Here is a 15730-nt window from a genome sequence, read left to right as displayed (position 1 = left end):
TTTTTTGGTCAAACAGTCTGTATAGATGTCCATGTGCATCTGCTATGATAAGAACACAGGCGGGCATTGGTAGATAGATGGCTGGGCATTGCTGTGCTACGGGAAGAGATTGCGGTCACGTGATGCTTACAGGCTGTATTACTGTAGATCATACTTGCCTACCCTTCCGGAATGGGCGGGAGGTTCCTGAAAATCGAGTGGCGCTCCTGGCCCCCTGGAAAGGTCGGCAAGTGTCCCGCATCCGCCGCCAGCTCCCGCATCCCCCCCTTGTCCGCCTACAGCGGAGCACCAGTGGGCGGTCCAAGGGGGACCCAATGACGCGATTCACACTGAATCGCGTCATTGTAGCTCCGCCCCCCCACTCTCCAGTGCCTGTTTCTATGCCGCCACGCCCCCTCACTACCGGACACGCCCCCGTTTGCTGGACCAGGCTGCCGCCTCCCGGAAGAGGGGGGGCAGCAATATCAGCAAATATGCTATAGATGTGATTTTATTGAACTTGCGACAAGCTGGTGATTCAGGTGGTATATGGAGTGTTAATCACATTTATTATAATATGACAATCCTAAATCCCAACTGTAATTTATATCTTTACTCATTAACAGTTACTTATACACCAGCATTCTCCATTGCACTTTATAATCGGGAACAAAATAGTAGCAAGACTGGGTAATAACTAAGACTTCTGTATGTGATAAACCACACCACTTATCGTATGCATGGCGATGTTTATTAACGCTGTAAGCCGGAATAATTGCCAATATTTACAGAAAGGACACCTCTTCCGACAAAAGCTGTCCCTTGCTTTGTGAGGACTTCTGGGTTAGTCACTCTGGAGCCTTATTGCACATGCCTCACCAGGGGTCGGCGCACTGGATGCCGACGGTCAGGTAACTGCTGGCTTCCGGGGGTTAGGAGTTAGGGTTAAGCACTGCAGGGGGGGGGGGGTTAATTGCCGCTGCCCCCCCCCGAGTATGATACTTCCCACTACCTTAGCCTTAGCCGCCACCCCAGGTGAGTTAGGGAAGAGGACAGGGGAGGGGTAAAATAATTACCCCATCTCCTGTCGGCATTCAAAAAGTTTGGAATCATCGGTCAGTCATGTGACCGCTGGCATCCCGACCGTCAGTAGTATATCATATCACACCCCCCCCCCCTCCAGAGACTGAAAAACTGATATATTGCAGCACTGTACATAAGCAGCGAAACAGGATCTGTCTTAGAGCGGAGATAGCTGACACCTTGATAAATCTACCCCTTTGTGTCCTAGCTTCTGTGATTGTGTGTGTCTGTGTGTATATGGAAATTGTTGGCAACAAGCCTCAGGCATTTTTATTGCTTCACAATAAATCGGAAACGACTTTCTTTCTGCAGGTAATCACTCTGTAAATCTGAGGATAGACATACAATTTGACAGACATAAGAAAAGTAATAATCAAGATTCATCCAAAATATGTTTCTTTTTATGAAAAATAGTGCAATTAATCGTGATATGAAAATAAAAACAAATCTTCATATTGACGAGAGCTGGGATGGCAGCAGTCCTCTAAGAGGGAATATTCTACAGTCCCTGAATTCAGGGTATGCGGCAAAGCAGAGCAGCCAACGCAGAGCAGGGGTGGACTTTGGGGACTGGTCTCCCGGGCCCTTACAGAGAGAGAGGGGCTCACTCCTGGCTCCTACCACCAGGAGAGGCCCTGTCTATTTTGTCAGTCCCAGGCCCCACAATTTCTGATGGCAGCCCTGGCAGGGTAGCCATCAGGGGGGAAGTGTGGGGACTGGTGTCCCGCGCCCTTACAGACAGTGGGGCCCTGTTTATTCTGTCAGTCCCGGGCCCCACAATTTCTGATGGCAGCCCTGGCAGGGTAGCCATCAGGGGGGAACTGTGGGGACTGGTGGCCCGGGCGCTTACAGACAGAGGGGCCCTGTCTATTCTGTGTCAGTCCCGGGCCCCACAATTTCTGATGGCAGCCCTGTCAGGGCAGCCACCAGGGGGGAACTGTGGGGACTGGTGTCCCGCGCCCTTACAGACAGAGGGGCCCTGTCTATTCTGTCAGTCCCGGGCCCCACAATTTCTGATGGCAGCCCTGTGGCAAAGAACACATGGATCCCGCTCAGTGATTGTCTTACACCTATGTAGTGCGGCCAGGTGCAGTACAGAGCGTTGGGTTCCCTTGAGCTGTGGACACTAAGACAAACATACAATCACTTTTACTTTTTACATCTGTATTAGGGGCAGGATGTGGCAAAGCCTATTTTGCGGTCAAATCTTCAAAAATGCAGTTTTCGGAGGTTTGCCCGCTTATACATTCCAGTCCCGGAGTTTGGATGCAGTGAACAACGCCATCTTTAGAACCCTATAGAAGCACATGGGCTTCTATTTTTGTTTCCCCCTGAGAGGGATCTAATCGGATCTTCCCTACACCTCCTGTGGAGCGTGCATTACTCTGCACATGCTCAGAAGGAAGTCCTTCTGTCGCAATAAACGGCTCTTACCAGCAGGGCTGTCCTTAGCAAATTTCTTCAAGCATACAACATTAATAAACGCGGTTATGCTTACGATGAATGGCGAGATGCATCACATGCACATTGCGTCATACATCCCGCCCTACATGAGAAGACACTCACGATTCCTATGGCATGGCGTCCAGAGCTGGGCACAGGGATTATTAGAAGTGACAATAAACTTTCTATCGGCCGATGCCGGACTGCGTGACATCATTACATGATAACCTTACCAACCAAATATGAACTAACTTAACTTATCTAGAAATAACGACACAGACCACTGAAATGCCATTAAAATTTATTTATTTATAATACTAAAACTAAGTATGGCGGCAATAAGAAAGAACGGCCGGGTCATCAGTGACATTACGACTTATTGCCGCTACGTATGTCCACGACATGACTTTATATCTCTCATTGGCTACGCCGATAAATGCTGAGTCTCCAACTCTCTCCCCAATACACTATAATATGGCCGGCCAGACCGCCAAGCCCAATACAATGTACTGGGCAAAGAGCGAACCTCCATACAGTGGCGCAATAGCCACTGTAACTGACGCTCTTTCCCGCCACCTTATAGGTTGACAAACCCCAACCGGTAAAGAAAAAGAAAAAACGAGCGGGAAAAAAAGGTGGGTGGGTGGGAGGGTGGGTGGGATATCCAAAGAGAAAGAGGAAGAATCCTATTACTTCCTCACACAAAATGTCTGCTAGCTCCTCCCTAAACACTCCCACTTACCTAACTGGTTCCCGCCCCTGTTCTATTAACTGTTTGATTAGCTAATTTAATTGTGTGAAGCTTATACAATCCTATTACCTCGAAGTTAACGGTCGCTTGCGCTAATTTAAGCACTCGCTCTTCATTACCTCAGTTGTTTTGATTTAACCATCTGTGCTTAAGCATGGATATCATTACAACCTGGATTGCTAGTGCTCCTTGAGAGCGGACGTTGGGAAACACTGCCCCCCTAGAGTGTTATTACCTTCCTACCCTGTTGCCTGGCCTCTAAGCTGAAGTTACCCTCTGGTGTTGGGTAGATACTTCCTTTCTTCCCCCGGCAACACTTCCATTTGCAGCTCAGGAAAGTGAAGAACGCTATAAGCCAATCACAGAGCCCGCCGGTAGAATCTGAGACTGGAAATCCCCCCCCAACCAACACACCTTCTGCCAGCGGCCATCTTTTGGGTGATATTTTCATAAAGATTGCATAAGCGCAGAATGTCTGTGACCTCCTGTGCCAGCGCCATCTTTCTGAATATATCACTTGAAAGATGGCTGCCAGCAGCATATATACAAAGGGGTGACCCGCTGGTGTGCACACAGTGGGATCTATTCTGGATGGAGGGTGTAAAGCATGGTACTCCCCTCCCCCCTTGCCCCAGAGTTTCATGTGCACATATTATAGACATGACACCCATAGGTTAAGACAGAACTTATATTTAAGTATCTTTATTTTAAGTGCCCACAATGCTGGATTCTGTTGATCGATTAATTCACACATATATTAGTGAGATACTATTTTCTGCTACAGTTGGTGAACAAAATCCTAGAAGTGTAATAATTGTGTTTAAACCAAGTAACTGTGGGCCTAATTCAGATCTGATCTAGGGATGGCCATCGATCATCGATGATTACAAATCATCGATGGTTTATGGCTGATGTAGAATACTTTTGCCATTGATAAGGGAGCACCAGATGGTTTCTCTCCATCGATGGAAAGGTATAACCAAATACTTTTTTTTTATGTGGTGGCGGGACACGGAGCATAGCTCCGCCCCCTGACACCCACTAAGCCCCGCCCCTGGATGTTTATTGATCCGCGGACCAGCCAGCACCTTTCAGTGGTGGCCATCGAGTGGTGCAAACCATCGATGGTTATAATCACTGGTATGATCGATGGCAACCATCGATGGTCACCCCACCGATGGCCATCCCTAATCTGATAGCAGAAGCAAATTTGTTCGCTAATGGGCAAAACCATGTGCTGCAGGTGGGGCAGATGTAACATGTGCAGAGAGAGTTAGATTTGGGTGGGTTATTTTGTGTTTCTGTGCAGGGTAAATACTGGCTGCTTTAATGTTACATTGCAATTTAGATTTCCGTTTGAACACACCCCACCCAAATCTAACTCTCTCTGCACATGTTACATCTGCCCCCCCCCCCCTGCAGTGCACTTAGGGGGTTATTCAGACCTGATCGCACGCAGGCGTTTTTTTGCATCAGGTAGTTGCCGCCTACAGGGGAGGGGGTAATCGCTGTGCAGGGGTGCGATCGCTTGTGCAGAGAGCTACACAGCTCAGGACTTACTCAGCCGGTGCGATGATACGACCAGGAGCTGACATCAGGAACCCTCCCTCCAAACGGCTGGGCACGCCTGCCTTTTTCCGGACACTCCCTAGAAACGGTCAGTTGACACCCACAAACAACCTCTTCTTGTCAATCTTCTTGCGATCGCCGGTGCGATTGCTTTCTTCGTTAAAGCCGTCGCTGTCGGGCGATCCCCGTCGCCGGCGGCTGACGCGCCTGCGCATTGCGGAGCATACGCATGCGCAATACAGACCCAATCGCACCGCTGAAAAAAAAGCTGGCGTGCGATCGGGTCTGAATGACCCCCATGGTTTTGCCCATTTGCTAACAAATTTGCTGCTGCGATCAGGTCTGAATTAGGCCCAGTGACTTTTTCAGGTTTTTTTCTTCCGCAGAGCAGCGTTTTATACAGATATAAGTAACAGTGTTTCTGGGGTTTGGAACACTCTTGTTTAAAGTAAACACTGATAACTTATCACTCTGTAAAAGATCTCCTTAAATGGAGCTGTATACTGTAGTTAATTGGTTACATAGAACAGGATTGTGGCTGCCATATTTTAAAGGACAATAGGACACAATCTTCTCTAATACCCCTTTCACATCCCACTGAAAACCCGGTACCGACACGGGTCCGTGTGCGATGTGAAAGGTCCGATTCTGAATCAGCGGGTCGCCTGACCCGGTAATTCAACCCGGTAAAAAATAAGGGTTCTTACCGGGTCAGACGCAGTGTGAATGGGAGCCGTTCCGATGCGAATCGGCTCCCATTCACAGCATAGGCAGAGGCAGCGCAGGAGATGAGCTCATCTCCCGGCGCCGCCTCCACCCCCGCCCCTGCTGCTGCTGCTCCCTCCGCTGCTATGGCAACCGACCTGGTATATTGCCGGGTCGGAAAGCCAGCAGAGGAGCGCAAATGCCGGATCCCACCCGGTAAGTACACGTTTGTCTTACCGGGTAGGATCCGGCATTTGCGATGTGAATGCGGTATAAGTGTGGTATTTATTAAAGTTCGGAGAGAGATAAAATTGTAAGAGATAAAGTACCAACCACTCAGCCTCTGCCATTTTTTCAAACACAGCCTGTAACATGTAAGACAAAAGCTGATTGGCTAGTACTTTATCTCTCATCATTTTTTTTCCCCCCGAGCTTTGATAAATAGCCCCCCAAGAGCTGATGGGCAAAAAAAAAAAAAGTAATTTATCTGGTCTGGTGCTAATGACAACATAAGTATATACACTGCTCCAAAAAATAAAGGGAACACTAAAATAACACATCCTAGATCTGAAATGAAATATTATATATATATTAGTCCAGGTCTGGGAGGAGATCCCTCAGGAGACCATCCGCCACCTCATCAGGAGCATGCCCAGGCGTTGTAGGGAGGTCATACAGGCACGTGGAGGCCACACACACTACTGAGCCTCATTTTGACTTGTTTTAAGGACATTACATCAAAGTTGGATCAGCCTGTAGTGTGTTTTTCCACTTTAATTTTGAGTGTGACTCCAAATCCAGACCTCCATGGGTTAATAAATTTGATTTCCATTGATAATTTTTGTGTGATTTTGTTGTCAGCACATTCAACTATGTAAAGAACAAAGTATTTAATAATAATATTTCATTCATTCAGATCTAGGATGTGTTATTTTAGTGTTCCCTTTATTTTTTTGAGCAGTGTATAATAAAATAGAGGGACGTGTGTTATTAAAGGAAACTTAACTGAAACTAAAACAAACAAAAAAAACAATTCTAGGTAGAATTCTGTGAAATAAATAATTGAAGAAAATTCCTTTTACCTGCACCTGCCTCACCCTGCAAACCAGCATGTCCCATGGTGTCTCTCATTGGTCCGAGCTGGGGTCCTGGTGTCTCTCATTGGTCCGAGCTGGGGTCCTGGTGTCTCTCATTGGTCCGAGCTGGGGTCCTGGTGTCTCTCATTGGTCCGAGCTGGGGTCCTGGTGTCTCTCATTGGTCCGAGCTGGGGTCCTGGTGTCTCTCATTGGTCCGAGCTGGGGTCCTGGTGTCTCTCATTGGTCCGAGCTGGGGTCCTCTGTTTCTCTTGGCAACGCCATGGTACTCTCACACGTTTAATAAATAACAGACCACTCTGAAGAACAGAAATGATCCCCTGTGGGGACTGTTAGAGATATGAGGCGTCTTGTGATAGGTTCTGATTTCATGGAACTGTCGGGATTTCAGCGAAACTGCCGCCAAAATGAACCAGCCTTAGAACTGATTGATGCTTTAAAATTGCGCCAATCTCACTGAAATCCCACTGGTACCTATGATATAACCCCCATTGCAGGATATGCTTCAAAGGGAATTGAGAAAGTACACGTGGTACTTCAGAATTGTCTTTATTCGTTATATAGCACTTAATTGAGCCAAAACCTAAAATACAGATGGAGCCCTGCTTATCTATCCCTATAATAGGAATAAGTGAGCCAGGGCAATCAGACTTAATCCCCTGCTGTATTGTTCTCTCTGTATTGTATTGCAGCTGAGAACAATAGATGACAGGCTTATGTTAATAAGCCTTGGTGCACCATGGTGCAGAAGAGAAGGCTAGATGAGCGGGGCTCCATCTGTAGTAGTTTCCTTTTAACTAATAAATATTCTTATAGAATGAGCTTAATCAGCGTGATTATAGGACATACAGGAGGTAGTATACAGGCGCACTGGATACACACGGCAAAACACCTGGGTTTATGCTGCACTGCATGGGTGGTCCACCGGGTGGTCTTCAGGTTGCCGGCAGCCGGGCTCCCGACGACCAGCATACCGGCGCCAGAATCCCGACCGCTGGCATACCGACAACTTTTCTCCCTCTTGGGGGTCCACGACCCCCCTGGAGGGAGAATAGATAGCGTGGTGCGCTGCGTGCCACCGTGCCCGTAGCTAGCCCGCAAGGGGCTCAATTGCGCTCGCCCAGCTGTCGGTATGCCGGTGGTCAGGATTGCGGCACCGTTATGCTGGTCGCCGGGAGCCCGACCGCCGGCAACACATACTACATCCGGTCCACCCAATGCACCCAACCCCATAAGCTGAAGGTATGCCTCCACGTCTCGCGCTCTGCGCAGAACTGTAAGCGTCACGAGAACGCCAATCCATCTAACACCTTTGTACGACTATTTTTCATTAAAATAACTTTCATAATTTTCTCCTAAAACATTACTCAGTTTAGTGTCATTTATGGCCGACATTCAATATTTGTGAAGGGTCTTGCGGCCATTTTGGGTGTGTGGTGCGTTTGATTTAATTGACTCTTTACACCGCTTCTTATATTAATAATTTCTCTCTGCAAAATGAAACCTAAATTGTGCACTGCTCCGCAAACTGAGGATCACTGTCGTGCTGGCTCTGCGCTTTGCAACGCCTCTATTCCTCCGCTCCGCAAATATCTCCTCCTCTGCAAATGCTGCCACCTTGCCCTGTACGCAATGCGGGGACAATATATATTTGGTGGTACAGCTTCTGTATTTGCGTAAAATCTGCGAATGTGCGCCAAACGCCTGTACATGTACGTCTATATGCAGGTTTGGTCACATCTTACTACTCCTTACACTGGAACGGCAGGATGGGGGAGGGGAGAGGATGCAACCATAGGCTGCAGAGAGTTAGGGTGTGTTCGGGTAATTGCGTCTTGAATGATATTTCCATTGGACTGCTGCAGGAAGAAGAATCTCATATGACCGTTATAAGGAATCAATTTCACGTCACTTATTTTAATTTAATTTAAATTTATAGTTTGATTTTTGTCTGGATTTAATTAGATTTTGCATGATAAGTGCGACTTTTGCATTCATTAATACTATTATCGAGAGAGTCTTCAACGGTTGTGTCTTACATTATTATATTGTGTACAAGTAGGGTAATGGAACCTTGGCACTCGTTACTAGCACTGCTTCCCGCACCTCTACTCCTTCCCTACTTACTACGCCTGAGATAACCGGGTGCTAGCACTAACAGGGCACGTCATGTGATTAGAGATACGCGGTTTGGTTTCCTGAAATACAGTATGAACACCCCTGAACTTAGCAATTCCGAGTCAAATCGAGTCCCAGTACGGAATCACTTTGGGGTTCTGAGTGGACGGAGTCCTGAATGGATCTATTGTCCATTCAGAACTCATATTTAAAAACCGAACTCTGATTTTGGATTTCATGGAAACAGGTCCAAATTTTTATAAAAATTTCTATCCATTTTTTAAATTTATTCTTTTCTATTTTAAAGAAATCCACAACCGAACCAGAAACTGGATCAAAACACTTGGGGGTGGTTTGGCCAAAAACCAAAACACGATGATGAATTAGAGCCAAAACCAAAACACGCGGGGTCCGCGCACATCTCTACACGTGATACATCCGAGTAAACAAATGCTTGTAAATGCCGTTTTTCATACATCTGACTTTTTCTGACGCATCCAGCTCTATATGCGTGCCGCTGATAATGACTGCGTGCCACTGATAATGACTGCGTGCCGCTGATAACAGTTGCGTGCCGCTAATAATGGTTGCGTGCTGCTGATAACGGTTGCGTGCTGCTGATAACGGTTGCGTGCCACTGATAACGGTTGCGTGCCACTGATAACGGTTGCGTGCTGCTGATAAGGGTTGCGTGCCGCTGATAACGGTTGCATGCCACTGATATCCGTTGCGTGCTGCTGATAACGGTTGCGTGCGGCTGATAATGGCTCTGTGCTGCTGATAACGGTTGCATGCCGCTGATAACGGTTGCGTGCTGCTGATAAGGGTTGCGTGCCGCTGATAACGGTTGCGCGCCACTGATAACGGTTGCGTGCCACTGATAAGGGTTGCGTGCCGCTGATAACGGTTGCGTGCCACTGATATCCGTTGCGTGCTGCTGATAACGGTTGCGTGCGGCTGATAATGGCTCTGTGCTGCTGATAAGGGTTGCGTGCCGCTGATAACGGTTGCGTGCCACTGATATCCGTTGCGTGCTGCTGATAACGGTTGCGTGCGGCTGATAATGGCTCTGTGCTGCTGATAACGGTTGCGTGCCGCTGATAACGGTTGCGTGCTGCTGATAACGGTTGCGTGCTGCTGATAGCGGTTGCGTGCCGCTGCTAACGGTTGCGTGCTGCTAACGGTTGCGTGCTGCTGATAACGGTTGCGTGCTGCTGATAACGGTTGCGTGCCGCTGATAACAGTTGCGTGCTGCTGATAGCGGTTGCGTGCTGCTGATAACAGTTGCGTGCTGCTGATAGCGGTTGCGTGCCGCTGATAACGGTTGCGTGCTGCTAACGGTTGCGTGCTGCTGCTAACGGTTGCGTGCTGCTGATAACGGTTGCGTGCCGCTGATAACAGTTGTTTTTAACAAAGCCGCAGCTAAGCCTGAACAGTGTATATATATAACTGGGGTTAGCTGCACTCTAATAATGCGGATGTCCTATGTAAAGTTATAATCCTAGAATAACCTAATTACGTAGTCTCCCAAATGTTCTGGTTTTCTCTTTGCTGCAGTCTTTCTTCCAGATGTTGGTATTTTTATTTCTGCACTTACCACAAAAGAGACATGCGTGTCTATAACAGGAAACCGTGTATTATATGCACAGAAAATGAGCAGTTGCTTTGATAGAGCCGTCATTAGCTTAGAACGTGGCACATGAAACATTGGATTTGGCGTGTTACACGCAGCAGTTGTCACGCTTATATTTAGTACACGCCCTCGCAGCAGCGTCATATGTTCTCCAGAGACATTAATTACACCGACTCCATCTGTCTCTATGGTAACTAAACAAAGTGGAACTGAGGGGGAACCACACAAGGGGCGTGCGGCCATGATGTCGCAGCCATATTTCTGAATCGCCTGCATATTTTCTCGTGGTGTCCCATGTAAAGTCAGCACATTTCTCAGGAATGGTGGAAAGATGTGGGCAGGGGAACAGAACTTCTGTTGCACTGTACAACGTGTCCATGCCAGCTCCTGATTATGGTGGTCATTCCGAGTTGTTCGCTCAGTAATTTTCTTCGCATCGCAGCGATTTTCCGCTAACTGCGCATGCGCAATGTTCGCACTGCGACTGCGCCAAGTAAATTTGCTATGCAGTTAGGTATTTTACTCACGGCATTACGAGGTTTTTTCTTCGTTCTGGTGATCGGAGTGTGATTGACAGGAAGTGGGTGTTTCTGGGCGGCAACTGGCCGTTTTATGAAAGTGTGTGGAAAAACGCTGCCGTTTCTGGGAAAAACGCGGGAGTGGCTGGAGAAACGGGGGAGTGTCTGGGCGAACGCTGGGTGTGTTTGTGACGTCAAACCAGGAACGACAAGCACTGAACTGATCGCAGATGCCGAGTAAGTCTGGAGCTACTCAGAAACTGCTAAGAGGTGTGTAATCGCAATATTGCGAATCTTTCGTTCGCAATTTTGATAAGCTAAGATTCACTCCCAGTAGGCGGCGGCTTAGCGTGTGCAAAGCTGCTAAAAGCAGCTTGCGAGCGAACAACTCGGAATGAGGGCCTATGTCTTTTCAGTCATGAATACAGACCTTACTTTAAAATGTTCCCTTACTTTATGGAGTTATGTGAGACTTAAAGCGGCTTCTAACATATGCAAAGGTCAAATTGGGACAAAAAAGTTGTCTTCTCCCTAGGGTGGCCAATCCTGGGATCGGGATCGATGGGATCCCGGGATTTAGGCAAAAAATCGGCCGGGATTTAATCCCGTTATTGGAAGCTCCAATTCCGGGGATTTCGGGATCTGAAGGCCCATTGTTTTTTTTTTTTAATGCCGGACAGCATTGAGTGTCCTCAGGAGGCTCAGATGTTGCCCAGCTCCCTCCTTCTAGCTCCCCCTGTGCAGCATGATGTGAAGTCATAGGTCACGCTGCGCAGCCAGCCGCCCGTCACCCGCTGCACGGACCTCACTCTGAAGGAAGTGGCCCTCCCTCCCTCCCTCCTAGGTATCATGGTGAGTTTTTGAAAAAATTGGGCGCTGCGGAACCCTTGTGGCACCATATAAATAAAGGATAATAATAATAATAATGTGTGCGGGGCGGGGGGACTACACAGGAAACAAACCAATCTCGGGAATCCTGGGATTGACCATTTTTCAATCCCGATACCCGGGATTGAAGAAATGGCTCAGAAATTGGCCACTCTACTCCCCCCGACCCTCCAAGGCACCACCACGAACCAACCTAATTCTGCACCTACACATCTAGATACGTCTACTTTGACCAAACCTTCATCCTTTTTCTGACCCGTAAATCAGAACTGTCTCACCCAAAGAAGGACAGTTGGGAGCTAGGCATTAAGTGAAGGTGGAAGGATCAGTGAGTTGCCTTAGGGTTCCACCTACAATACTGCAATAAGGGTATCCGCTACACTGACAGTAGTTCCTAAGCCTTGTATCAGGAATAGAGATGTGCGGTTTCGTTCTCCACAAATCTGAATCCACCTGAATTTTGTGGACTAAAACCCAGTCCAGATCCCTAGAAGAGATCTGACCCGAACCGAGTCCTGGTTCAAATCTGCCATCGGTTAGGAATTCAGATTTTATATCCAAATTTCAGGTTTTGTATTGCACAAATGACATGATTTTAGCTGTTTTATCTATCGTTGTCAATGATTACCAATTTTTTTAATCTATTTTAAATCGAACCGGAATCTGAATCCGAACCAAAACCTGGTGGTCCGCAGTCCGCACACATCTCTAGTCAGGAATCCAGACAGATATTCACTCTCTCACCTCACAGCGGCAACAGTTACTACTATTACACAGTAATAAGGTCTCATATCTCTCCAGCGCCAATGTTATTCCGGCATAATGCCACCAAAACACTACGTCTATGATATAAACATCTGTGATCTTACAGAAGTCGCCTCGTTTTCTGCAAAGCTCTTTACAGTGAGGTCTATAGCTGCCGATATACTACCCACAATGGGGGGAATTCCAAGTTGATCGCAGCAGGAATTTTTTTAGCAGTTGGGCAAAACCATGTGCACTGCAGGGGAGGCAGATATAACATGTGCAGAGAGAGTTAGATTTGGGTGGGTTATTTTGTTTCTGTGCAGGGTAAATACTGGCTGCTTTATTTTTACACTGCAATTTAGATTTCAGATTGAACACACCACACCCAAATCTAACTCTCTCTGCACATGTTACATCTGCCCCCCTGCAGTGCACATGGTTTTGCCCAACTGCTAACAGAATTCCTGCTGCGATCAACTTGGAATTACCCCTAATGTCTCTACGATGTCAGCAGCGCTGTGATATCTGTCTGTAACACTGTAACAACACATGCGGCAGAAATTGTGTTTCTTTGTAAGGTGCCATAGTGATTCCATGTTGCATGTGCAAATAGAGAGAGAGAGAGACATTAATAATAATTTAAAAAAGGTCCTGGCTTAATTTTTTATTATTATTACTATTGTTATATTTTATTTATATGGTACCATAAGGGGTCCGCAGTACCTTGCAGAGTACGTAAATGGTGGCAGTATGTACAGAAACAAGACAAAAGAGACCTACAGCACAAAACAGCGCAACGTGTCCAAGGTTTATACACATTGCTACATCAGCAGTCATAAGACCCAAATGAGTAGTGTGGCAAAACCCAAGGGCGTGGTGCTGTTTTTGGCAGTGGGGAGGTGACGATGGTAAAAGTGAACTCAGCAGAGCTTACAATCTCAATGTGAGTTGGAGACAGACAGGGTGACACACAGGGTTGGATTAAGCCTTGGGGGGGAGGGGGGGGCTGTCTGGGGTACTTAGGCCCTCATTCCGAGTTGTTCGCTCGCTAGCTGCTTTTAGCAGCTTTGCACACGCTAAGCCGCCGCCCTCTGGGAGTGTATCTTAGCTTATCAAAATTGCGAACGAAAGATTAGCAGAATTGCGAATAGACACTTCTTAGCAGTTTCTGAGTAGCTCCAGACTTACTCGGCATCTGCGATCAGTTCAGTCAGTTTCGTTCCTGGTTTGACGTCACAAACACACCCAGCGTTCGCCCAGACACTCCTCCGTTTCTCCAGCCACTCCCGCGTTTTTCCCAGAAACGGTAGCGTTTTTTCACACACTCCCATAAAACGGCCAGTTTCCGCCCAGAAACACCCACTTCCTGTCAATCACACTCCGATCACCAGAACGAAGAAAAAACCTTGTAATGCCGTGAGTACAATTCCTAACTGCATAGCAAATTTACTTGGCGCAGTCGCACTGCGGACATTGCGCATGCGCATTAGCGACTAATCGCTCCGTTGCGAGAAAAATATAACGAACGAACAACTCGGAATGACCCCCTTAAGACAGGAGGGCATATATTAGATTGTGTATATCTCCCAACATAACCCATTCCAGAGGGACAAAATGCTCTCTACCTGGACTTCACTCTTAATATATGATTGGCGTCACCTGTGTTGAATTATTTAATTGATAAGAAAGGTGTTTCACCACATCTGACTGCAATCATAAATTAAGAGGGAAGTCCAGGTGGAGAGCATTTTGTCTCTCTGGAATGGGTCATGTTGGGATGTATGGATCGTGTATATTAAACTATTTTATAAAGTTTTTTGTTGTAGTGAAACAAAGGCAACTTAAAAAACTTAAAAACACATAGAAAAATAAAATCTATAATTTATCTTGTCACATGCAAGAATAGCAGCAGCCTCTGTGATACTTACACACTGGGACAGGACTCAGGAGGACTCTGTGTGTATGCGCCTCTCTAGAACAGCATGCTCTCATCAGTTAACAGGTTACACAGGACCCAGACACCCAGGTGGGGAGGAGAAGCTGGGATCCCTGGGTCACCTACAGCTCTCTTCCACCTCCTATCTCTCCTCTGGTCTGGAAGCTCCATCGGTAATTTACGAAACCTGATAATCCTGTATCCTGCCTGATTCTGCTGCAGCACAAGAGGGAGAACAGATCGAAATTGTATATCATTGTGTTTCTTCATTTCCTGGAGATCACATCAAACCTGGAAGTGTGATTTACGCAAAGGGCAGGTGTCAAAGGTACGCAGGACCATAGCATAGTAATATGGGCTCTTCTTAGGGTTTGGTTCTAGCTTTTATCTGTGAAATATGAGTTACAGAATGAAGTAATGCTAATATTTTTCCTATTAAACACATCTGCAGGCTCTGCCTGTACTCACAAGAATTGTATTATTAGTTGTGCTGCTCGATACTACAGAATAAAGCAACTCCATTAAGGTTTTGTCAACAGGCGCTATTTTAAAAAGTCTCCCGCACGGTGCTGTTCCTGAGCAGAGACTTATTATGGCCATTATAAACAAAGGCGGTCATTCTGACCCGATCGCACGCTGCAGTTTGTCGCAGCGGTCCGATCGGGTCAGAGCAGCGCATGCCCGGCTCTGCAGTGCGCCGGCGCATGCCAAATGGCTGAAGGCCGTCAGAGCGCTACGATTGCCTCTGCCTGATTGACAGGCAGAGGTGGTCGCTGGGTTGTGGGGGCGGAACAGCGGTGTTTGGCAGCCGTCTCGTGGGCGTGGTCCAGCCAATGCAGGCGTGGCCGGACCGTGTGGGGGGCGGGCTGCAGCGACTGCGTGACATCACACGCAGCAACGACCAACTCCTGGCCAGCCGCAGGCGCTGCGCTGGCCGGGAGTAACTCCACAAGTACAAAAGCATGGCCGCTGTGCAATACTTTTGTACTTGTGCGGGGGGGGGGGGGGGCAGACACACATGCGGGGTGGACTAGCCCTGTGCTGGGTGTCCCCCCGCATATCTGTGTCCCTGATCTACGATCAACTCGGAATGACCCCGTAAGTCTGTATAATTGCTTGGATGACCTGTTTCTGGTTTGGCTTATTATATAACTATACCCCAGTATACTAATGCCCGAACTCTCGCCTCCATTCCTAATATTGAACCTAATCTGCATTCCAGACACGTGGACCCTCTGCCCTCACCCCCTTTGTGGGTTCCTCATG

The 15730-nt window shown here is 47.5% G+C and overlaps 1 protein-coding gene across 1 annotated transcript in view; it reads left to right on the top strand.

The window, feature by feature from the left end:
* COL5A2 (collagen type V alpha 2 chain) overlaps nucleotides 1-15730 on the top strand; it is a 266184-nt gene that overhangs the window by 30505 nt on the left and 219949 nt on the right. The window lies entirely within an intron of this gene.

Source organism: Pseudophryne corroboree, chromosome 7 (genome assembly GCF_028390025.1).
Source record: "Pseudophryne corroboree isolate aPseCor3 chromosome 7, aPseCor3.hap2, whole genome shotgun sequence".
Taxonomy (NCBI): Eukaryota; Metazoa; Chordata; class Amphibia; order Anura; family Myobatrachidae; genus Pseudophryne; species Pseudophryne corroboree.
The sequence above is the reverse complement of the archived record's forward strand: the minus strand, read 5'-3'. Positions and strand labels throughout refer to the sequence as shown.